Source organism: Danio rerio, chromosome 18 (genome assembly GCF_052040795.2).
Source record: "Danio rerio strain M-AB ecotype USA chromosome 18, GRCz13ab, whole genome shotgun sequence".
Taxonomy (NCBI): domain Eukaryota; kingdom Metazoa; phylum Chordata; class Actinopteri; order Cypriniformes; family Danionidae; genus Danio; species Danio rerio.
Window position 1 is genome coordinate 6046558 of NC_141038.1, and position 24481 is coordinate 6071038.

Genomic DNA, 24481 nt, shown 5'->3' on the forward strand with positions numbered 1-24481 from the left:
TACTTGTGTTTTAAACCACTAGACCGTCTATAGAAATGTATGGATTCACCTGAGCTGAAGAAGTCATGAAAGCAGGTAGGAGTTTTTATGTTTATGTACACAATATTAATCTTTTACAGTTAAACATTTTAATTTTTTCATATATTTAAAGGTGTTTGTGTGCTGCTGTGCATCCCTGTGTGTGTGTTATAAGCAACAGATACGCCCAATTTGGACCCATCTATCATTAACATGCTCTTTAAATAAGAAATGATAACAACACCAAATTATGCAAATGTCTCTATAGCAGCTTGTAGTTGGTCTGTGATGGTTAAAGTTCAATTTGAAACAATTTATTTTATTTTCAAGATCTGAGGTGAACTATCTGCTGCTGCTTTTAGTTGTATAGCAATAAATGTCACGTAAAATGGCATTCAAACTCACATTATTGGCATTTAACACTGAATAAAGTACATGTGGTGATCATTGTCAGTCTTCTGTTGTTCATCTGCAGGTGTTTCAGGTGTTGTTTAGGACAAGAACTCCTTTTAATATGGAAAATATTCCTTCTATCGCGTGCCCTTGCTTTTAGTTAGAACACAGTTTAGATCAGCCTATAGACTCGACAGTCAGGCACATGTGGAGTTAGATTTGTTTCTTTATTATTCAATAAAAATAGGTCGTTTTTAAGAAAAAATAAGTATGTAGTAATTAAAAAATAAAAGATTTTAAATAAAAAACTATTTATTATTTATTTATAAATGTATTATTAATTTATTATAATTACTTATTTTGTTTAAAAAACAAAAAAGTTTAATTAAACTTATGTCAATGATAATAAAATATTTAGGATTGCAAAAAAATAAGTTGAAAAATGAGTTGAAAGTTTGCAACCCATGAATGCCGGGGTTAGTTTTGTGTCTTTATTATTTAAACAAACATGAAGTTTTTGACCAAAATTTGGTACAATGCAATAAAAAAAATAATAATAATAAAAAGATTTTAAATAATAAAAAAACATTTAATAAAAAATAAATCACAATGCAAAAAATAAACTATTGCCATTTTATACAGTTACCACCAGATTAATTCATTTTGCTTTCGGTTTTGTTTCATTTTTGCGGATCTAAAACCTTTGCTTTTAAGTTGAAAAGTGTTGCGTGTTGAAAACTCTGCAGCTCAGTGGGTGGGATCTTCTGATACTCCTTATTCTATTGGTCAATCTTGATTGAGGTCACAGATTGGCCACGCCCATTACATTTTCACACTTTTGAACTGCCTTCCGTGACAGGAGCGAGCTATGGTGTGCAACAGGATTTCTTAAGGTTAAGTTAATGAAAATGTATAATAATTTGTATATTACCATCAACATTTCCCATCTGATTATGTAACGACTGCTAGAATTAAACTCTGTCTAGTCAGTGATTTTTAAAAATTCTCTCGATTGAAAAACTAACACTAGCTGTCGGCAATCAGTTCTGCACAGCTGTAAATGGCAGTGTATTTTGGAAAATATACATTAATGTACCATTAAAGTCTGGCTTTTTGTCTGTAGATAATAGCCAGGCGTACAGGTCTGCAAACAGACTGGGCTACATTATCGGCAGCCCGTTGATCTTCAGTTAGTTTCCACTTAAGAGCTACTGTCTCTGAACTGAAGCATCACATTCATTCTTCACTGTTAGAAAATGTAGTAACTCAGTGTATATTTCATTACAAGCGTCACAAATATATTTAGTATATTTCATTTCGCGTACCGTTAGTTCATACATTTGTTAACTTGAATTAACTAATGTATATATAGTAAATTATTAATTATTTTCCATAGAACGTTTGTATATAAAGAATTGTTAGTATTATTATGTGTAAATAAGGTTATGCATAGTGGTAAAAAAATAATAAGAAGAAGAACATTGTAAGTCATATATTTGTTTAACTCAAAGCAAACATAACTGTGTTTTGGTGTTTTATTATAAATTAGAAAACTCTCTGAGTTTGATGTTGACCCAGAGTCAATTTAGGACATCAAAGGATAAGTTGGCCCTAATGAAAAAGAAAATCCACGCATATATTTGTGTCTCTGGGTAAAATAAATAACAGTCAGTGAACAGCTTGAATGCAAAAGAGCTTCAAGTTTAACAATGGATCTCTGTCCTGCATAACTGATGAAATCATGAATTGATGAATGGCTTGTTTAGCAGAGTAATATTTACAGAGAACTCCACCGTTTCTCTGCCTTTGAGCATATTTAAACACACCTAAGCTTCGATCTATAAAGGGTCACGAAACACCAAAACACATTTTTTGAGCTGTTGACAGTCGTATATGTGTCCCACACTGCTAAAAACACTATTAGGACACCTATATTTCACTAAAAAGTGTAAATTGGTTGTTTTTGCGTTATTTCAAGCAAATTCGTACTTCCGGTTCGAAACAAATTTTTGAAGCTGCGTCACGGTCATGACATAATTGCCTGTATTCCAGCGTGCAGACTGGACGTCTGTGCCAGAGTGTGTCTTATTACGTCTTACAGTGTGATGCATTAATGCATGAGTAAAGCTTGGTTTAAACCAATCAGCGCGCTCTATTGTGCAACTTCATTAATATTCATTACTGTCACAGTGTTTAGACGACAGAGACGCCACGTTGTGTTGGCAAAACAAACGTGAAGTGTTGCTTTAATAGTTTGCTGCAGTTAAGTTTTGTTTTCATTTTTTCAGCTGGAGTCACGCGTGGATTAACAGTGTACGCGACGCTCGACAACAATAACTTACGTGTCTAAGGAGGATTATTGTTTACCTGAGAGCTGTTCTCATCTGCAAACGCTGAGATCCGGATTCGCTTGTAGTCTTCTCTAAATAAAGACGCGGCTCTAGTTGCTGGTGATTGTCCTGTCTCTACAGATTTGGTAAGTGAGCGACCAGCGCTCTTTGTTTATTCAGTTTGTTCGTATCGAATAAACTATTGCACCGAGTGTAAACATGTTAGCACCACAACCAAACTTTAACCTCGTGTAGGATTTTCACCGCATTTTGTGACTGGAATAACACACGCGGCTTTCTGACACTACCTGCTGTGTGCATCTAAGTTTTTGGGAAATGCTGAGTTTTTTTTTTTCTCTCATTCGCCGTGCGGTATCAAACATTGCATAAAAAATACACGCTTACAGCAGTTCCTCGAATCAAATATCTCGTTTGTTGTGAGGGACATGAATGAATTCCCTGAATGAAAGAGCCAAACTGCAGTTAAAGTCCACCATTTAATAATTTGACAAATAATTCGACTACAGATGTCCATGTAAACACAGTCACCTTGACCCCTGTGTGTGTGTGTGTGTATTTTGACTCTGAAACTCAGTGTGCCCAAATAGACACTCCCACACCATCCCTCTTTTCTTCCTCTGACACTCCCCCCTAAACAAAGCTGGACACGCCCACTTTTCTGACTTTTCCCAAAGTAGAGGTGTGAAAACACCCTGCTGAGACGAGGGAGTTTCATGGCCCTTTAATATCAGCATTATCGGTGTATATTCTTCCACACGCACTCATCAGCACGAGCACTTCAGCTGGCGAAAGCACATTTTCCCAGGAGTAAATTACAGTGTTTTTGAGTGAACTGCGCTTGATTGTTTATAATACCTTCACCTCTGTTACATGCCAATATATCTTCTGCTGTTTTCAGTGTTGGCGTGCGATAATGGCTCTTTTAAAGGGAACGTGATGTATATGACGATGCGCCACTGGTATGCTAATCTCATTTGGCATATGAATATGTGTTTCTGCGTGACAGAGAGAGTTATGCGTAATTACATATGTTCCCCATGGCAGGAATCTTCACGCACCGCAGTGTCCTCCGCAAACGTGATTGCAATTCCGCTTTGGGCGCTTCCAGCCATGAACCAAAATAAAAATCATATTATAATTCCAGACTACCAGTGTTTATCGTCCCTTTCCACTCTGGTTATTTAAAAATAATAATTGTCTTCTGATCCAGTCTGTGTGCAGATAAGTGTTGGAAACACAGCCGGGAATACAGATGCAGTTTTGCTAATGCGACAGGACTTCATTGATTTCTGGGAGGGGGTGGTGATCAACTGCAGGCTTCCAGCCACTAGTTGTGCGAAATATTGACCGATAATGATTTATGATAATAATAACAACTAATATGTTATCAATATTTAAAGTACTTTTTTTTATTACTGTTTTATTCAGAGGCAGAGCAGTGGTGTATTGGGTAGCGCTGTTGCCTCACGGCAGGAAGGTCGCTGGTTCAATGTCCTCCGAGTGCACTGGCTTCCCCCACAAGTCCAAAGACATAAGCTATAGGTGAATTGGGTGAGTTAAATTGTCCGTAGCGTATGTGTGTGAATGAGAGTGTATGGATATTTCCCAGTGATGAGTTGCAGCTGGAAGGGCATCTGCTGCGTAAAACATAAGTTGGTGGTTCATTACGATGTGGCGATCCCTGATTAATAGGTTGTTTTCAATCACGTGGTTCTACACTAGGGTTGTAACAATATACCGGTATGACGGTCTACCACGATTTGAACGTGCACGATTATCATACCATGAACAATTGCATATCAACGGTTTTAACCCTTAAAGACCGAGACAGCCGCCCGCGGCTAAAAATAAGTATTGCTCTTAAATGTTTAATAACTTTTGATCCGCTGATCCGATTCATACAATTCAAAAATTGGCATAAAGAAGAGAATCTCAGCTTTCCAGTGCTGTATCACATAACATTCGCGGCTCCGGAGGCTCCGGAATCAGTGTGGTTACGTCATTAAAATTTGACAACGCTGATTTGACAAAGAAACGCTCGTCACTGTGTCTCCGGACAAACCAGACACGATACATTGATGCATTTTCCCTCCTCCACGCCCAGATTGGTTCAAACTCGCTATATCACAACCAATAAGCATAGGTTTCGCTTTTGTTTGTGGACCAAAAACGAGCTTTTTGAACAACACAGAATGAGAGATAGGCATACATTTATGCGCGGCTAAATAAAACGCAAAAAAAAAAGTTTTGCATGAAATAATTCTCATACTAAGTACTTTTGCATGCACAGCAGCACAGAAACATGACAAAACAGTGACACAGCAAAGACGAACTGCTGCTCTTGCTGTTTTCAAAAGACGCAAATGAAGGTGCAGCTGTTTGTCTGCATTGCATACAATCACATCCAAATCCATATCCACAGACAACCATATCCATGCTGGCACATAAAACCTAAGGATGTTCCATATTGAATCTAGTTTCGTTATGTAAATATTTATAGTATAGTAAATATTTATATCTATTTTTTACTGAGGATTTGCACCATGTTTATTTGGACTTTATTTGGACTTTGAAACATTATTTATTATTTTCTTATTTTTTTATTTGTTCATTGTAAGTGGTGTTGTTTATAGTAACTGAAAATATATTATTTGGAAAAAGTCAAATTTGCTTCACTGTTCTATTATTTTGTAACATTTGTAACATACCGTATACCGCGAAACCGTCAAACCGTGGTATTGTTTTAGACGATTATCATACCGTAAAAAATTCATACCGTTACAACCCTATTCTACACACATCTATTTTTCTATTGATCCATCTATCTATATACACTACCAGGCAAAAGTCTTGCTGTCAATCCCAGTTGTAAGAGCAACAAATACTAACTTGACTTCTAGTTGATCATTTGGAAAAGTGGCAGAAGGTACAGTAGATTTTTCTGTTGAATCATCTGCTGAACTGCATCCTAATCATCACAGATACTGCAGAAGTCCTACTGGAACCCGCATGGACCCAAGATTCTCAAAGAAATCAGTCAAGTTTGGTGAAGGAAAATTCATGGTTTGGGGATACATTCAGTATGGGTCATGCAAAAGATCTGCTGTAGTGCTGCCACATAATTAAGTCTAAGCTTTCTGTTATATCTATTAATCGTGTGCGAAAGACATTTGTTTGCGTGGATCTATTGCCCCTTTTGGACTCATTAGTCTTGCAGAACCACAGTAAAGACTATCCTAGGAGGACATTTGATGTACGGCAACTTGAGATGGTATCATTTATATGGACTCAAACTTTGCGGTGAGAGCAATAAATTTTGCACGTACACTCATCCACGGACTTTTGGACTTTACACACACACACATATAAATGCATACATACACACACACAAACACACACATTTTTGTATTGTGTTATTGTATAAATGTTGTTTGGGTTTATGTTTCATTGTTAAGACATTTTTCAGAGAAATTTGTGATTCTAATACACAAAGAAATACATCAATCCATGATAAAATTTGAATACTGAAACTAGAGAATTGAACCATTTTTTTTATTATTTTTATTTTTTATTTTTGTATCCCGTTGGTTTAAAGATGATCGTTACACCAAGGGTCTGTTCTTCGTACGTGGATTACTCAGTTAGCTGGATTTGGATATTGACGATTTGACACGATCCAGGATCGTTTCGTTCTTCAAAGCTGATCCGAGAGTTGTTGTCATGGCAACAGATCTGCTAGGTCAAACCTGATCGGGAGCAGGTTCAAATCATATAAACAGGATTAGATCGGCTCAGTTCAAGCAAAGATAATACAAAGTATGTACCGAGTTCTGATATTTTCTCACAGTAAAAGTTATATACACTTGGGAAAATAGTAGTTTTTAACTATATATATATAAAGTTATAGTCATTAATAAAATAAATAAAGTTTTACATATTAATAAAACGTATGCAATCTGCACCCTCGAAATGAAAATACAAAGACTGCCACCTGGTGGTGCAAAGAGAAAACTTATTGATATGAACTTTTTAGATCGCTTTAGTACAAATTGTGTATAATAGAAATGCACAATATGTGACTTTTTTTAAAGCAATAATACATTTATGCAGTCATAAACATGTTTTGACAGTTAATATGCCAATGATTTGATGATTCACAAAAGTTGCAGACGCCTTTACCAATATCAAAATGCTTTTGGAAACAACCAGTTATTCTTTACACCGATTAAAAAACTGTACTATAATAAAGAAAATCTTTTCTAAATGTAGAACTAAATACACTGATTTGCATTGAAATACATGATGAATACTCTTGTCTTGACAAATGAAAGTGGAAAGCCTGCAGCTCACAACAAATGTGAAGTTACTGCGTGTCATATTTAACAAGCCGTTTACTGCTAATTTGATGTAATTTTGCTCACATGGATAATAGAATATTAATCAGATGATGTCATTACGCTGCTGTGCCGTCAGCCAATCGTTGCATTGCTGATCATGATTTTGAGGATCGATAGATCTGTCCTTAACAACACACGCAGCGATCTCAGATCAGTTCATCCAGACATTCTAATCTGATTCGCGAACTTGTTTGAAGAACCAAATTAGCGAGAGATCAGTTATCAAGATTAAAAGATCCAGGATCTGCCAAATCATCTTAAATCATTTAAGCGAGGTACGAAGAACGGACCCTAAGCCTAAACATGGAGCGTAAACATCAACAGCATGAGGTATCGAGTCATTTGTGCTGCCCATTACATTACAAATCACAGAAGAGGGCTAGTTCTCCAGCAGGATAGCGCTCCTTCTCATACTTCAGCCTCCAGATCAAAGCTCCTGAAAGCAAAGAAGGTGAAGGTGCTCCAGGATTGGCCAGCCCAGTCACCAGACATCAACATTGTTGAGCATGTGTGGGGTAAGATGAAGGAGGCGGCATTGAAGATGAATCCAAAGCATCTTGATGATCTCTGGGAGTCCTGCAAGAAAGCATTCTTTGCAATTCCAGATTACTTTTTTATTAAGTGATTTGAGTCACTGCAGAGATGTATGGATGCAGTCCTCCAAGCTCGAGTCAGACACAATATTCATTCTGTCTCCACTGCAGCATGACTTTATATTCTATACTGCACATTATTTCTGTTCGGTGGCAAGACTTGTCTAAGCAAAGTCAGACCGCACTGTCCTAATGAAATAATTAAAAATCAAGGCATGATCATAGTTTATTTTGGTAAAATAAGCATAATCTAGAGGGCTTTGCCTTTCATATTAGCCACTTCTAATACCAAATGATCAACTAGTCGTTATTATTTGTTATTCCATAAACTTGGATAGGCGACAAGACTTTTGTCAGGTATATTTTACTTATATATTTTTATATATTTTAGTATATAGTGTATACTTATACATTTTTTTTGTTCAATATATCCAAACTTTTTCAAACTGTTTCAAATAACACAAACTACTTCCAACAGGCTTTCTCAAGCCACCATAAAGTTTGTCTTCAGACTTTATTATTCAGTTTCACTGTAGCTTGTTGTTGCATTAATTTGTGATATAGATAGATCTTCACATAGATCAAATTCTTGTAAGTCTTGGTATTTGGGAAAACAGCATTTACTTAAGTATGTACTCCTTTTAACTGTATTATTATAGGCCTCTTCGCACAGTCAGTGCTTTTGCACACAAGACGTGTTTTTGTTTCACTCTTTTAAATAAGTTTGTCAGTCACTTTGAAAAAAAAAGAGAGAATTAAACATTGATAAAACAAGTGTGATGTTATTACAGATGACAAATATCACACACCCCTACCAGCCACTGGTTACTGGAATATCCAGCAATTCCTTGCAAGCATTATAGTCATGAAATAATAATGATGACAGTAGAGCCGCATGGGCTTTACGGCTGGCAAAGCATTTAAAGCTAACCTAGTGCGCATGATGTATTATGTCTCAAGTTTGAGATCAGCTTTACGCTCCATCGGTTGCATTTGAAGCTTGTATTATTGTTCAAGCTGCCTGTTTGAAATTGTCAGATTGTGAAGCAAATATGAAGCTTATTAGTGCAAAATCGGTATAGAAATTAAAACAGAAATACTTGTAAGGTTCCTGGAATAGGTTTACATGCAACTCAAGGCCAAAATGAGACCACATAAAATCCATTCCAGCATCATATTGCAATTTTTTGTTTGTCACGATCACCAGCGATCTAGCATATGCAGATAGCTGGAGAACTACAATTCTACCACTGAACCAAACTACAACTACCATGATGCTTAGCACCAATCAACACCTGCTACAGCTGCAAACTATCTGGACTGATACACACACACAGGTGAAGATTATTCTTACTGATTACGAGGACTATATACAAAGCACACACACACACACTTCTGGGCTGAGTCTTGTTCTGTAACACCACAAAGCGCTTCAAAGTCTTTTCATGTTTGAGCCTTGCCTTGTTTTACCGTTTATATTGATTCTTTGCTACCTGTACTGACCACTCGCCTGTGACTTTGACAGCGCTTCTGGATATTCCAGCATGTACCTGTTTGCTCCTGATTGACCATTGTCCGTCTAACCATTCTCTGTTTAATAAACTACTCTTGGATCTCCAACTCTGTTCTCCAGTGTCCTAGTTACAGTTTTTGTCTTGTTTCTATTCCAAAAATCTAAAAGTGACATTTTCTAAAAAAAAAAAAAAAAAAAAAAAAAAAAATATATATATATATATATATATATATATATATATATATATATATATATATATATATATATATATAATTTATAAATATATTTATAAATATATTATAAATACTTAAAAATATTAAATATATATATTTATTTATTTTTTCAAAATTTATGTATTTTTTTAGTTTTAACAAAACAAAAACAAAACTATTTTGACAGGGTTTAGAGAGAAAAGCTTGACATATTTCTGAAAACAAGTAAATGTTTTTTACCTGTCTAGGAAATGCTTCTTAATTTAAAATATTTATCTACATTATTAGACTACAAACATGACAAACGTAGGAAAATGTGTGAAAAAAATGCCATTTCTTACGTTTTTGTCATATTTCTTGTCAAAATATCAAAAAAGTTAAATTATAGGGAGTATTTTCTAGAAGTGAAAAATAATAATTTATTTTCAGAAATAATAAGTCATAATTAGGTGAGGTTTTTTTTTTTTTGTAAAACAAGCAAAATAATCATATTTCAAAGCAAAATCAAGATTATTTTGCTCTCCCCATTGATAGATTATTTTTCTTGCTTTAAAGGAAAAGCCCACTTAATTTTGTCTTGTTTTTAAAAACAAGACAGCATTTTTGTTGCGTACCTAGAACATGTTTCTTGATTTAAAAATAAAAGTGAAATATTTAGACTATAAACAAGACGAACAAAGAATAAAAAATAAATAAATAAAAAATCAGTGTGCAAGGATATGTTCTCCTTTCTTTGAACCTGCTCTGCTCTGATTGGTCAGATCTAATCTACTGTTATGATTGGTTGACCGCTTATACACCAAATCTTCATTACCATATCCAGCACTTGTAAACGCAGTGATATGAACAGTAAAAATGGCACTGGCTTTTATAGAATCAATATCATTCATTTGCTTGATTTTCTTTTCACCATTTTAACAAACACTTTCAGCCCTCAAATATACAGCAGGGAAAATAAGTATTGAACATGTTGGGGATTAATATTTCTAAAAGAGCTGTTGACATGGAATTGACCCAGATTTTTGCTAAAACAAACAATACAAACATAAAAATAAATTCTGGAAAATGAGTTCTTAAAGTATTAAAAATATATATTTTTAATACTTTATATAAAGGCTTTATTGGTGCTGGCAGCTTAAAGACGCCTCTCTTATGAAGAATGAAGTCACATGCATTAATCTTCAGCAGAGTGTACACATCTTGATGGTTCTGTGGGTCTCGTCTATCAAATCTGATCGTTATTATCTATTGGATTCACATCAGGTGATTGGCTGGGCCACTCTACAGCTTGATTTTCTTTCTCTGAAAGCATTTGAGAGTTTCCTTGGCTGTTTGGGATCATTGTCTTGCTGAAATGTCCGCCCTGGTTTCGTCTTCATCCTCCTGCTAATGTAGATGTAGGACTGAAGCAGCTGATATCAATTTACACTGATGAAGAGCAGAAGGTTGCTGAAGAACTATTGAGAGATTGAATTTGCTGTCTGAGCCTTCAATGCCTCTCTACATCTCCTTTTCTTCATGTGTTCAATACTTTTTTTATTTGTGTCATTTTATTAAACGTAACTTCATTTCTAAACTAACTAGATTTGTTTTCTTTGCATATATGGGTTGCTTTGGTTGTTACCAACATCCGCTGAACATTTCAAGTCAACAGCACCTTCAGAAATATGTTTTCTGAGAAAAATGATGACAACTGGACCTAGTAACTCCATCTGTAGATTCTATACACTTTTTATAGTCACAAGCAGTTTAACTATACTGGAAGGTTAATTATAGAGGCTCTTAAAATGTTACTTGCGAGCTACAACAATGGGTAGCAGAATTAATCTGATTTTCTTTTTCAGGTTAAATATATGGAAACCAAAGGCTTGAATAGGGTTTTTTAGATTACATTATTCACTGGTCTTGCAAAAAAGTCAATTGTTTTAAGTCTCACAGCTTTGCTAAACCTTCATTTGAAACCCCTTTCACACACAAAAATCTAAGACAATGCCGTTTGAGCCAAAATACAAGAGGAATAGAAAAGCTAATGAATCCAGCGTGTTTGAACAGAGATGCTTGCGAGACTGCTTGGTGTTAAATTACATTATTACCAGACGAATGGCAGCTCACTTATAGCTAGCATGTCTTCCATTCTTGTACAGCGCTTCACAATGGAGCTGATTTCTGTTTGAAAGGTTATGATCTTATTTCCAGCTCCAGCAAAAACCATTGTCTGTTCAATTGAGCCAGTACAGAGAGTCGACATGTCGTTTTTTTCTGTATAATACTCAACATATTACTCCTGATGTCGAACATCTGCACCGATGTTTCTATTCTTCTCGGTTGCAACTTTATAATTGTAAATGATAACTTATGAATTCAAGACAAGCAGTTCCCCAAATACTTCTGACCCTCTTTGGATTACAAACGAACCTCTTAGATCATTGTAATCAGCTTGGAATTTTGCACGAAAACTACAAATTTGCCAATTAGTCCGTATGGCAGAGCGAATGATTTCCCTAATCAGCCTGTAAACAATGCTGCTCTCTGAAACGAGGCTGACTAAAAAGCTTCTAACATTATTGAGCACGTTCTGTGAGCTTTTGCATTGATAATAAAGCACGTTTACATTCGGAGTCTTTAGTTTTTCCACCTCTGGCAGTGCCTTTTTCTCCATGACACTAGTTAATGCCAGTGCTGGTTTGCCTGCTGTAGGAGTTAGGTAGATTGAAAAAGAATAGATAGATAGATAGATAGATAGATGGATGGATGGATGGATGGATGGATGGATGGATGGATGGATGGATGGATGGCCAAACACAGTCAATTGCACATGATGGATGGGTGGGTGGATGGATGGATGGCTAATTACATATGATGAGTGGATGAATGGATATATAGCCAATTACACATTATGGATGGATAGATGGATGGATGAGTAGATGGTTGGATGGACCAACATATTCAATTGCACATAATGGATAGATAGATTAGCATGTTGTTACCATGTTTCCTGTATAAATTAGCATGTTTTTAGCATGTTACCAGTATGCATTAGCTTATTTGCATGTTCCAGTATGAATTACCATGTTGTTAGCATGGTTCCAGTATGAATTTGCATGTTTTTAACATGTTACCAGTATGCATTAGCTTATTTGCATGTTCCAGTATGAATTAACATGATGTTAGCATGGTTCGAGTATGAATTAGCATGTTGTTAGTATGTTACGAGTATGAATTGGCATGTTGTTAGCCTGTTTACAGTATGGATTAACATGCTGTTAGCATGTTTTCAGAATGAAGTAGCATATTTGTTATCATTTTTCCAGTACGGATTAGTATGTTGTCAACATGTTACCAGTATAACAAACTGTTACCATGTTACCAGTATGAATCAGCATAATTGCATGTTCCAGTATGAGTTAGCATGTTGTCAACATGTTATTAATATGGATAATCATGTTTCTAGCATGTCACCAGTATGAATTAGCATGTCTGCATGTTTCCAGTATTAAATTGCATGTTGTCGATATGTCACCAGTATGGATTATCATGTTGTTAGCATTTCACCAGTATGAATAAACATGTCTGCATGTTTCCAGTATCATTTAGCATGTTGTCAATATGTTACCAGTTAGGATTATCATGATATTAGCATGTCACCAGTATGAATTAGCATGTCTGCATGTTTCCAGTATGAATTAGCATGTTGTCATCATGTTACCAGTGTGGATTATCATGTTGTTAGCATATAACCAGTATGAATTAGCATGTCTGCATGTTTCCAGTATGAATTTGCATGTCTGTATATCCCAGTATGAATTAGTATATTGTTTGCATGTTGCCAGTATGAATTAGCACATTGTTAGCATGTTTTTTCAGTATGGATTAGCATGTTGTTAGCATGTTTTCACTATGAATTGGCATGTTGTCAACATTTAACCATGATGGATTAGCATGTTGTTAGCATGTCGCCAGTGTGAATTAACATGTCGTTAGCATGTTTCCAGCATGAATTAACATGTTTGCATGTTCCAGTATGAATTAGCATGTGTTTTGATTATGGATTAGCATGCTGTTAGCATATTTCCAGTATGAATCAGCATGTTTGTGTGTTCCAGTTTGAATTAACATGTTGGTTGCATGTTTCCAGTATGGATTAGCATATTTGCATGTTCCAGTATGAATTAGCAGGTTATTAGCATGTTTCCAGTATGGATTTGCATGCTCCAGTATGAATTAGCATGTTGTTAACATGCTTTCAGTATGGATTAGCATGCTGTTACGGTGTAACCAGTATGAATTAGCATGTTTGCATCTTCCATTATGAGTTAGTATATTGTTACCATGTTGCAAGCGTGAAGTAGCATGTCGTTTACATGTTTCCAGTATGGATCAGCATGTTTGGATGTTCCAGTATGAATTAGTTTATTGTTTGCATGTTACAAGTATGAATTGGCATGTTGTTTGAATGTTTCAAGTTTGGACTAGCATGTTTTTAGCATGTTACCAGTATGAATAAGCATGTTAGCATGTTCCAGTATGAATTAGCGCATTGGTTATGTTTCCAGAATGTATTAGCATGCTGTTAGCATGTAACCAGTGAATTATTATTTTTGCATAATCCAGTATGAGTTAGCATGTTGTCAACATGTTACCACTATGGATTAGCATGTTGTGATTATGTTTCAATATGAATTAGCATGTTTGCATGTTCAAGTAGCTATGATTTAGCTTGTTGGTAACATGTTTCCAGTATGGATTAGCATGCCCTGCTGAAAAATCAAGCTTAAACCAGCCTAGGCTGGTTGGCTGGTTTTAGCTGGTCGACCAGGCTGGTTTTAGAGGGGTTTTGGCCATTTCCAGGCTGGTTTCCAGCCATTTCCAGCCTGGTCTTAGCTAGTCAGGCTAGAAAATGACTAGCTAAATCCAGCTAAAACCAGCTTGACCAGCCTGGTTTAAGCTGGACATAGCTGGTTTTAGCTGGTCATCTCCCAGCCTGACCAGCTAATACCAGGCTGGAAATAGCTGGAAACCAGCCTGGAAATGGCCAAAACCCCTCTACAACCAGCCTGGTCGACCAGCTAAAACCAGCCAACCAGCCTAGGCTGGTTTAAGCTGTTTTGTTTCAGTAGGGTGTTGTTAGCATTAACTTTAATAATAGCATTGTTTTATAGTATTTTAAATAGTTTTAAATGATTTTATTGATGTGTTAAACTTTCACTATTTGACACTTCACTAAATACGCTGCATGAACTTTCCAAAAAGCGTCATTCGGAAAATGGCCTGGAAACTTTACAGCACTTGAACTTTAGGTGTTGTGCACCTTCGAGCAAAAATAAACCCATCGGTCCACATGACAGAGCCCTCGAAAATTCACCCAGCCTAACAGGAGGGTCAGTTTAATGTCAGTGAACATAAAAAGCGCTCGATCTAACGGAAGCGACGGCCCCATTTCATGTATAAATGAATGAGGCCTTCATGCACGGCTCGTCGCACATGTGAATTTTGGTTATCACTTAACATGTCTCATGATTGCGTGATTGATATGGCAGCCGGAGGTGCAAAGTCATCTCAGGTCAGAGCCTTCTTAACCAGCGATTGCAAAAAAATTGGCCTTTTTTTTTTTTCAACCGCTCAAGACACATTTAGCCCTCTCACACAAAGCACATCATCCGCGGTGCCTCGGCACGTCTCGCGTTGATTTATGAGCACATCCCAGACCTCTTTAATGTCACAGTAATGTGTCTTTTCGCTTCACAGCTCCTTTATACTCAACGCAGCCACTATCAACCCTTCATGACATTTTCTGAGTCTCTAACCGACTGCCTGCTGCTCCTCACACGCACACGCACGTCTGCACCAAATTATCTTCATATTTGATGAAGAGTGCAAAAGTGTTGATGACATTTACAAATGTCATACGGTGATATCTTTACAGTGCGATTAAAAAAATCTTTTAACTCTGTTTAACCCAGAGTTATTTGTCAGCATCGACCTAACCGCTCAAATTGTCTATTCCTCATAAGCAAAAAAAATCCAATCATACACTCAGTCAAACGGAAATTACTGTAATGTGCGAGGAAGACCTCCGACTGAACTCTTTTTCATATGTAAATTTCGCTTCAGTCATCATTCTTGCGGCGCATTACACTCCCATGAGCATCTATCACACTCATCTGACATATTCATTTTGATTGGCTGCGCGCTGCTCAGGCGTGTGCGTACGTGTGGGATCACTGGCATTTCAAAATGCGCCAATTATGTGCAAATAATATTCAATATCACATGTTTAATCTGTTACATAATGAATGGGATTCAGTGTTACTAAATCTGCACCACAAAACTGACCTTATGTCACATCGGTGTATTTTGGTAATAGCCAAAATCACACTGTATGGGTCAGAATGGTTGATTTTATGCCAGTAAGTAAAGGCGTAAGTAAAGATTGATTGTTTGGGTCACCTTATTTGAATGTAAAATTAATGCTATTAACAGTTTTTGTTTTCCCAAATCACCAGAGGCCACTGTGTATGGAAATATACTATACACTAAGGGTGTCACGAGCCTCCAAATCCTCGATTCGATTACATTTTCGATTCTAAAGACACAATTCGATTCGATTTTCGATTATGAATAATTAATGAATTAATGACCAATCAATTATTTGTAGCCTACCGTTTAAACTACCTGACCTGCATGGTCTTTGTTTTACCCATAAACAAATCATACAGTACATGAATAAAGGCAAGATACACACATAATTACCACCTGTCAATCACTTTTTCTGCGGGACTCGTGAATAGGCAGTGATCTGTGTCGTTATAATGGCGTCGGTAAAAAAGACGCACAACCAACAGGAACCAGCCAACAGTATCTGAGGTGTTCGCTAAAATGACTAAGTACAAGTGAGTGAAAGATTGAAGCAGTCCTCTGACTGCCTGGACCTGCTGTCTCGAGTGCATGGCTGTGTCTGTGTGGTCACGTGATGTGCATTTTCAGAGGTAGAGAGGAAGGAGGGCTGCTCAGAAATGCTACACGCCACTGTGGATGTCAAATCGTTGTCGTTCTAAAATGCCATTTAAAAACAAAGACAGTGTAAACAGGGCCTGAGTGTGTACTTTTCGCAAGCGGATTTGCAACGGGGGCGGGCGGAGGATCGCGATGCCGGTGTTGTCTATCGGAAGAACCGTACGTAATACGTACATAGCAGAGCTTGCAAAACTGTGTTGAACGTTGTCAACATAACTCACTGGAAATCCAAAATGCTTAAACACCAGCGACTTCATTGAAAGAGGAGAGGGTTTAAGTTCTCTCGACGGGTCTCCTGCTTCTGCAGTTTAACAAGCACTTCAACAAGCCTATTTTTTTCCCGCTTGGTAAGCCAAGCTGACATGGGGGCGTGGCAGCATCGACGATTCTATGTTTTGATTCGATAATCGAAATTGAGCATAAATTTCGATCGATTTCGATTAAAGATCAAAATCGTGACACCCCTACTATACACCCTACCTGTTAAATTTGATATAATGAATGTTCAGAAACACCTGCTAAAGCGCTAAAGTCCAGCATCTTCACCTCGTAACACTGTCTTGACTAGTGCGGTTGAATGACATTTGTTCTGGGAGCACTGTACAAATGTATGGAACCAGATTAGTCTCAAAAGAAATTCACGCAAAAGACACGATGTACACATCCGTGGCCAAATTCACGTGCATAAAACCAAATTCACGTGCGTAAAATATTTATTTATATTCACACAAAAAATTCACGTGCATAAAATAAAAATACATTTTCATAAAATACGTTTCACAAATGCAAAACACCATTTGCAAATGTATAAGAGTGTACAAAAAGTTTTGAATGTTTAAAACTTGCGAGTTCATCCTGAATGAGAATGTGCAAATCCTCTTTCACATATGACTCCCCCTGGATACGTGTGTGTGTATTTTTGAGACTTTCCTGCCAGAGTCAGGACTACTCGTACCTTTCAGCCAATCAGATGAGAGCTGTATTCAATGAAACCAAGTCTGCGCTTCTTTTGCGCAGACTGTTCCTCTCCAGCATGGCGAAGGGAGAAAGCAGTCGCACTTTTTTAAAATGTATTTATTTATTTGACTATAGCCTCACTCTTTTTATCCATTATTTTGCCGCAGCTCCGCTTTTCTTATTTATTGTCTCGCAGCCCTATGAGCAACATGTATCCTGCAGGGTAATCATAAGTATCATTCCGGCCACACCAGCATTGTAGTGCCATTGTGGTCCAGTGGTCAGCACGTTGAGTTACCAAGCTCTCAGACCAGTGTTCGATCCTCACCTAAGATGATTTTCTTTTTTTCATTTTTATTGTCAAGACATATAAAACTGTAAGGTTGTTGAACATTTGAAGTTCTAAAGCAGCTGTTTTCTTGAAAAAGACGTGATAGTGTCATTAGAAACTGAAAAAAAAAGATATTTACTCAGGTGAGGATCTTTATTTTTTTCAGTTTCATTCAGTTTCTAATACAATCAAACAAATGTGGCGGCGCTATCGACGCATGCTCAGGTTCCCTATGCGATATCTAGTGTATATATATCTATGCTCTCTGCATTTCAAGTCCACCGACGTACACGACGAGCTAAATGGACATACTGGTTGCATTGGGAAAACCCTCCACACGGAGGTAAGCGGTCAGCTAATAAGTGTGAAAAGCCATTCGCTTAAAAATTGAAATGCAGCCATACATGCCTCCGACCACATAATTCGTGGTCTCCAAAAATGGCCATGGGACTATGTTTTCAGAATGAGTCTGTGTTGTATTTTTACCATGTTTTCCGATTTGACCACATTCTCATTATTTTTTGGCTTTTGTTTTGGTCTCAGCTGCTTTCTGAAATTGTACTCAACTCCACTCTGCGTCTCAAATCTGCGACCCACTGGACAAACTCGTAACAGCTGGAAAGCCGTCTATACAGAGGTAGGCGCTAAGGCTTTTATTTTGCTGGATTGCTTTTGAAAACACTGTTGGTTGGGGGTCTAGGGAATGGGTTGGATGGGGGAATAGGTCGGTTGGTCAGTCAGTCAGTAGACAGGAAGAAACTTTGAGATCTGAAAAAAATACACAGTGGCCTCTGATGGATTCGCGTAAACAAAAACTGCAAAAAAACATGCATTCTGGGACATATTTGGCGCTCTCAGAAATGTAAATAGGGGTACGTAATCAGAAAGAGTCTGGGTTGTTTGTAGATAACTAGTGCCTTAGTTATTTTATAAAACCGCACTAATACCCACAGCAAAAATTATTTTAATTACTTCCATCTATATTTTAAACAGTGGAAATTGCATTATTTCTATTTTAAAAATCACGTGTTTAGAATAGTTTTCTGTTACCTGTACTGTGTATATCAGCTGAGCTTTTTAAATATATATTGCAGCTATATAGACCTTTTATATCATTTTTAATGTTGTGTCAAAAGAGTTCTCGGGGCATGTTCATGACCTTGCAGAGTTAAGAAAATAAATAGCCTACAATTGTGAAACATGTTTTTTTCTTCATGTAAGTGCTGAGTCAGTGTTTACTACAGAACTGTTTTATTTTTACAGTGTCCTTCTCTACACGAGGACATTCATTTTATTATTAATAAGAGCTCGCTGCTCAGTGAGTGAGTCACACATTGATTCAGTAACATCTCTGATTGATTTGATTCAGTGAAGAATTCAGCAAACAGTGAGGAATCTTGCTGGATAACTAATTAAAAATAACCTTTAAAAAGGTCTTACTGCACGAGATGCAGTGTAAATTAAAAAAAGAATCAACTCATGAGACTTATTCGTTCATGAAGCGTGCTATACTGATTATGATTTGTGATGTTGTAAATTAGATGTTTACAGTGATTGATTCAATTCAGGCAAGGATTCAGCAATTTGAATCAAATCTTTAACTTATTTTAATGTTGATTTAGTTATTGATTCAATTCAGACAAGGATTCAGCAATTTGAATCAAATCTTTAACTTATTTAGATGTTAATTCTGTGATTGATTCAATTCAGCAAGGACTCAGCAATCTGAATCAAATCTTTAACTTATTTAGATGTTGATTCAGTGATTGATTCAATTTAGCAAGGATTCAGCAATTTGAATCAAATCTTTAACTTATTTATATGTTGATTCAGTGATTGATTTAATTTATGCAAGAGTTCACCAAATTTGATCAAACTATGACTGCGTCCGAATCTAAATAAGTTAAAGATTTGATTCAATTAGCAGAATCCTTGTCAAAATTGAATCAATCAATGAATCAACATCTAATTAAGTTAAAGGTTCGATTCAATTAGCAGAATCCTTGCATAAGTTGAATCAATCACTGAATCAACATCCGACTGACTGACAACATCCGTTCAGTATGGCATAATTAAGAGGTTATGATTCAATTTGAAGAATTCTTGCCTGAACTGAATCAATCACTGAATCCACATCTAAATAAGTTAAAGATTTGATTAAATTAGCAGAATCCTTGTCAAAATTGAATCAATCAATGAATCAACATCTAATTAAGTTAAAGGTTTGATTCAATTAGCAGAATCCTTGCATGAGTTGAATCAATCACTGAATCAACATCCGACTGACTGACAACATCCGTTTAGTATGGCATAATTAAGAAGTTATGATTCAATTTGAAGAATTCTTGCCTGAACTGAATCAATCACTGGATCCACATCTAAATAAGTTAAAGATTTGATTCAATTAGCAGAATCCTTGTCAAAATTGAATCAATCAATGAATCAACATCAAATTAAGTTAAAGGTTTGATTTAATTTGCCAAATCCTTGCATGAATTGAATCATCACTAAATCGACATCCCACTGACTGACAACATTAGTTATTTTAATGAGTCAAAATCAGTATGGCATAATTAAGAAGTTATGATTCAATTTGAAGAATTCTTGCCTGAACTGAATCAATCACTGAATCCAAATCTAAATAAGTTAAAGATTTGATTCAATAAGCAGAATCCTTGTCAAAATTGAATCGATCAATGAATCAACATCTAATTATATTAAAGGTTTGATTTAATTTGCCAAATCCTTGCATGAATTGAATCAATCACTGAATCAACATCCCACTGACTGACAACATTAGTTATTTTAATGAGTCAAAATCAGTATGGCATAATTAAGAAGTTATGATTCAATTTGAAGAATTCTTGCCTGAACTGAATCAAGTCACTGAATCCACATCTAAATAAGTTAAAGATTTGATTCAATAAGCAGAATCCTTGTCAAAATTGAATCAATCAATGAATCAACATAAGTTTAGGGTTTAATTCAATTAGCAGAATCCTTGCATGAGTTGAATCAATCACTGAATCAACATCCCACTGACTGACAACATCCGTTCAGTATGGCATTATTAAGAAGTTATGATTCAATTTGAAGAATTCTTGCCTGAACTGAATCAATCACTCAATCCACATCTAAATAAGTTAAAAATTTGATTCAATTAGCAGAATCCTTGTCAAAATTGAATCAATCAATGAATCAACATCTAATTAAGTTAAAGGTTTGATTTAATTTGCCAAATTCCTGCATGAATTGAATCAATCACTAAATCAACATCCCACTGACTGACAACATTAGTTGTCAATACCCCTTCAAGTAAAGCATCACCCCACAATTTAACCTAAATAAAATGGTCAAAAAAGAGCTTAAACATAGATCTGGATTACATTTACCCATCAATAAGTGATTGCTTTCCCTTCAAACTTAAAAAAAAAAAACGCCAAGGCATGATATTAAAAACGCAACTCATTTTTCCTCTCTATAATCCAGTGTCTCACACACGGTGCTTGTGTGTCATTATCAAACATGAGCCAAAACACAATCGGCAGCAACAGAAAGCAAAGCAGAAGATTGCTAATAGCACAGCACCACCTTGGGGTAGATAGCGAATCAGAGCATCGCTTTCCAAAACTCCTTGTTCACGTCTTGAAAAGAACACCAGTTTCCCTTGAGCCTCGCCAGCGACTGCGCTTTTGTCTGGCCCACGAGGCTTGTTTTATTTTGTGTGTGTGTGTGTTTGTGTGTGTGCATAAAGCAGTGTGTGTGGTATGGGAAAAGAGCAATCACTCACGCGTCCGCAGGGAGATGTGAAACAGTGCATGGGTTTTTGCTCAATGCAGGCAGGTATTAAAGGCAGATCCCGACGCTTTCGGTCCCTTGAGCGATGATCCGTTCGGGTCCTTCGGCATCCCACAATGCCCCTGGGTTTGATAAAGCCCCTGTCCAATGTCAGCGTCTCACTCATAGATGAGTGTTATCTCCCCCGCGGCCTCGGCGTGTAATCTGTGTGAGCTATAAATGTGTTTGTGTTTTCCAGCAAGAGGTCTTGAACTACATTCTGTAATTTCCAGCATAACAGGCGAGATGGATTCGAGATTTACAGGAGATTTAGACTCTGTGCTGTTTCTAAACAAACACACACACACACACACACACACACTACACAATCACTAAAAAAGGGCAAGAAAACTAGCATTATCTGGCTGAGCAAAGTTTAAAAAAAAAGGTAGTGTATGCACAGTGAATAAAGGTTTTTAATGGGATGTAATAGCTAATGATAATAATGATAATAAGTTAACACATTTGTTTAGAAAAAGATATATTGAAACTCTCTCGTCATTACCAAAACTGCATTTATTTGATCAGAAATGCATTTTAATTAATTTATATTTTTAAAGTATAATTCCTGTGCTTTCAATGATAATTAAATATGTTAAACACTTAAAAATAAAGGAACATAAAATACAGTTTTGATGTGGAACTGTGGCTCTGTGGTTAACACTGTTGCCTCACAGCAAGAAGGTCGCTGGTTTGAGGCCCCGTTTACACTAGTGCGTTTTAGTTTTAAAACGGCGTTGTAGAATGAAAACGATCCGCGTCCACACTCGCGTTTTACCCAGCGTTTCTGAACAGCTCTCCGTCCACACCAAAACGCTGAAAACGCACATCACGTGACCACACACACACTCTCGGGCAAGCGCTCCAGCTTTTTAACCCAGATGAGAGCTCTGCTTGTCGGACTGCTTATCACGCATCTCCCGCTGGATCTAATCTCACTATATTTGCTAAACGTGATATTTCATTCATGTTGTTGTCTTTATCTAACGACATAGGCTAATTCCCTGACGTTGGTCATTGGAATCTATTAAGTTACTTGTTCACAGGTAACATGTTTTGGTTAAGCGCAAAGATAAGTTAATGATTAATCCAGGTACATTGACTGATCGCTTGCCTTTATTTCCTACAATGTATAAACTTATTGTATGTTATACTTTTATAATTATCGATTATTAAAACTGATATTCAGCAAAAGAGAGGGTGCGTTTCGTATTTTCACTGAAATTGAAAGGAGGCAGGTGTTATCGGCTCCGTTTAGTTATAAATATGCACACAGTGAAGATGACGCTTATATATGCAGCACGGCGCCTCAACATTTCTGCTGTCTGTTAAGTTGCTAATATTAAAAAGAAAATAGGCAGTTCCTTAAATCATGTTTACGTTTTATTGTTGAGAAAGTGAAACAACGTAGCGAAGGTGATGTGAATGAAGTTATAATGTACACTGTTTCCTGTGAAGATTTACCCGTGTCCTCGGTATGTTTTCCATATCAAACTGAGAAGGGGGAGACTGCAGCCTTGATCAAAACTTGCGAAGTCTTAACTTGCAAGAAGAGGATGCGAGACTGAACTGTGTGTGGGCTACTTAATATTCAGGAAAAGCCCCAATCAGAGAGGCGAACGTTTGCAGCCCCGCCTCCGTTTTCAGATGTCTCCGTCTTTCCCCATCCACACTGAGACGGAGCAGCAGCGTTTTAAAATGAAAACGGCCTCTCCAGCGTTTTCAAAAAGCTCAGTTTTCGGCGCTCGAGAACTCCGGCGTAGTGTGGACGGATGGCGTAACCGTAGCAAAACTTATGCGTTTTCAAACTAAAACGCACTAGTGTAAACGGGGCCTGAGTCCCGGCTGGGCTAGTTGGCATTCTGTGTGGAGTTTGCATGTTCTCCCCGTTGCCGTGGGTTTCCTCCGGGTGCTCCGGTTTACCCCATAAGTCCAAAGGCATGCACTATAGGGGAACTAAATTGTCCGTAATGTATAAATGTGTGTGAATGATTGTGTATGGGTGTTTCCCAGTACTGGGTTGTGGTTGGAAGGGAATTTGCTGCGTATAACAAATGCTGGAATAGTTAACTGTTCATTCTGCTGTGGCGAACCCTGATAAATAAGGGACTAAGCTAAAGGAAATTGAATTAAATATATTTTTGGCCAAGCACACAAAATACAATTTACAAACTTGATTGTATATACAATACATAGTAAAATACACATTTAACATGTTAATAACTTGTTAATAATAATAATAATAATAATTATTATTATTATTATTATTATTATAATAATAATGATAATAATGATTGGGTGACAGTGGCTCAGTGCCTTCGCCTCACAGCAAAAAGTTTGCTGGTTCAAGTTTAATAGCCGACTAAAAATATAGTTTGAGCTAAATTTAATAAGTTTAAACCTGAGCTCAACTAAAAGTAGTTAGTAGTTGAAGAGTAGTGAATTGAATTGAAGAGTAAAACAAAAATAAAATAAAACGCTAGTTAAAACACAAATATATATATATATATATATATATATATATATATATATATATATATATATATATATATATATATATATATATATATATATATATATATGCTCAGTGTTCAGATGCAAAAACCTCTAAGCGCCATCTGAAATTTCCATTGGAAATTTTTTTTTTTTCCTTAGACTTCTATGTTTATGTTGAGTTATTTCATTCTTTAATTTCATTTTCAACTTTAAAGGAGTGTATTCTGTGCCATAAACTTAAAGTTACTGAACCTACAGACATTAAATAAAATATCTATGGGCACATTTAAAAAGAACAAAATAACCAAAAGCTTTTACTACACTTTAATGTAAAAACAGAAAAATAAATGTTAATTAAAACAATAGTGT

General features: G+C 36.4%; 1 long non-coding RNA gene across 2 annotated transcripts in view; it reads left to right on the forward strand.

The window, feature by feature from the left end:
- Window positions 1-24481, forward strand: part of LOC141378800 (uncharacterized) — a 100356-nt gene that overhangs the window by 13930 nt on the left and 61945 nt on the right. The window contains exons 3-5 of one of the 2 annotated variants that reach the window (XR_015514665.1): window positions 2700-2887; window positions 4191-4313; window positions 18323-18416. This is a non-coding gene — a long non-coding RNA (uncharacterized LOC141378800). Of the gene's footprint in view, window positions 1-2699; window positions 2888-4190; window positions 4314-18322; window positions 18417-24481 lie in introns of those variants that run through there. The other variant, XR_015514666.1, reaches the window with a different exon arrangement.